Here is a 2,597-nt window from a genome sequence, read left to right as displayed (position 1 = left end):
ATAGTATTCCATTGTGCGAATATACCACAGCTTCTCTACCCATTCGTTTGTTGATGGGCATTTAGGTTGTTTCCAACTCCTTGCTATTGTAAACAAAGCCACAATAAACATGGGTATACATATATCTACTTGGATGTTGTCAATAGATTTTTTACAAAGAGATGAAATCAGTTAAGTGGGGAAATGACAGCCTTTTAAACAAATGGTGTTGGCAAAATTGGAAAACTAGAAAACTCAAGCAAGTTCCACAACTTACTCCATACACAAAAACCAACTCAAAATGTATCATGGACCTAGACTAAAACCAAGGACTATACATTTCATTAAAGAAAAGCTTGGAAGAACTCTCGAAGTCCTAATCCACAACATAAACACTCTTCCAAGCATCCTGAAAAACCTACAACCAGGAGAAGATAAAATAGATGAATGGGACCTTCTAAGAATAAAATACCTATGCACATCTAAAAACTTCCCCAACAGAATAAAAAGTGAAGCCACAGATTGGGGTGGGGGGAAAATATTTGGTAATGACATGTCAGATAAGGGACTTATATCTAGAATTCATAAAATCCTAGAGCACCACAACAAGATAAAGGTAAATAATCCAATTGAAAAATGGGCACAGGATATGAACAGACACTTCACCAAAGAAGACATTCAGATGGCCAACAAATCCATGAAATGTTCAAAATCCCTAGCTCTATGAGAGATTCAAATCAAAACAACTATGAGATATCATCTCACCCCAGTAAAAATAGTAAAATTTAACAGAATAGCAAACAATAAATGCTGGCGAGGTTGTGGAGAAACTGGAACCCTTATTCACTGTTGGTGGGAGTGTAAAATGGTGCAACCACTATGGAAGGCTGTATGGCGCTCTCTCATAAATTTGGAAATAGAAATTTCCATTACTGGGAATATACCCTAAAGAAACCGTAACTGCCACCCAGGTAGATATATGCACACCCATGTTTATTGTGGCTTTGTTCACAATAGCAAAGAGTTGGAAACAGCCTAAGTGCCCATCAACAAACAAATGGATAGAGAAGCTCTGGTATATTCACACAATGGAATACTACACCACATTGAAAAACAGGGAACTCGTGCAATATTATTGAAAATGGGTGACCTTGAACAACATTATGCTGAGTGAAATATCTGTCAAAAAAAGGACAGGTGCTGTATGGTGCCACTATTGTAGAATGGACTGACATCTTTGACAGGGTTGGGGTTGGGCTGAGAAAGTTGGGATAAATTATGTATACTGCATTGAAACAGATGAGGGAGAGAACTGTTTGAAAGCTATATATGATTGAGTATTATGGTTATGACAAGAGTACAGAATGAAGGTTGCATAGTGGAGTGTACTCAGGGCAGCCGGGGGGGATTCTATACCAATGAAATAATTTTTCTTTTACTTTTCAAAGAGAAGTGCGAACTGGGGTGAGGTGTGGACAGGGAGGAAAATGCAACAATGAATGTATGGAAATCAAAAGTCTCTGTAAACCTTCATTAAAATTCATTTTTAAAAAATAAAAATAAAATTTTAAAAGAAACAAAAGAAGACCTGGAGAAATAGAAGAATATACCTTACTCTTGGATAGGAAGCCTCAATATTGTGAAAATGACAATTCTACCAAAGGCAATCAACAAGTTCAATGCAATCCCAATACAAATACCAATTCCATTCCTTAGTGAGATGGAAAGGCAACTTCCAGTTTCAAAACAAGGTAGGAGGCATCTCACTTCCTGATTTCAATTCCTACTGCACTGCTGTGATGGTCAAGACAGCATAGTATGGTACAATGACAGACACATAGATCAATGGAATAAAACTGAGAACCCAGAAGTCAGTCCATCTACCTATGTTCAACTGATTTTGACAAGGAGATGAAATCAGTTAAGTGGGAAAATGATAGCCTTTTAAAAAAATGGTCTTGGCAGAATTGGAAAACCATCTGCATAAAACTTAAGCAAGACCCACATCTCACACCACATACAAAAACTGACTCAAAGTGGGTCAAGGACCTAGGACTAAAACCAAGGACTTCATCAGAGAAAACCATGGAAGAACTCTAGAAGCACTTACCCACAACATGAACAGTTTTCCAAGCATCCTGAAAAACCTGTAACCAGGAGAGGATAAAATAGATGAATAGGACCTTCTAAGGATAAAATTTCTGAGCACATCAAAAAAACTTCTCGGAGCGGTGGCGGAAGTACTCGGGGAGGGCCTCGCAGGCGGACCGGCTGCTAAGACGAACGCTTCAGTTGGGCAGTCTCCGCATATCATGGGGAGATAGACGCTGCTGCCTGACTCAGATGCCTAGCAAGAAGTTGAGAAGACCCTGGCCTGGATCGGGTGCGCCTTAGTCTCTAGATTGTCATGGGTGCTCTGCATAGATCCTTGACAGCAGATTGTGGTTCCAACCAAGCAAGATGAAATAGTTAACAACCTCCATCTATTCTGATGCTTCCTATTGGTCTGGTGATGAAAAAAAAAATCTTTGTTTTCTTGTTGTTGAAATGCAATCTATATCGAAAACTGCAGTCCTTGACTTTATGCAGCAAATGTTTCAGGTCTCCCTCAGTTTTGG

Source organism: Elephantulus edwardii, unplaced genomic scaffold, assembly GCF_000299155.1.
Source record: "Elephantulus edwardii isolate Elephantulus edwardi_28Jun2011 unplaced genomic scaffold, EleEdw1.0 scaffold00209, whole genome shotgun sequence".
Taxonomy (NCBI): Eukaryota; Metazoa; Chordata; class Mammalia; order Macroscelidea; family Macroscelididae; genus Elephantulus; species Elephantulus edwardii.
Note: the sequence above shows the minus strand (reverse complement) of the source record.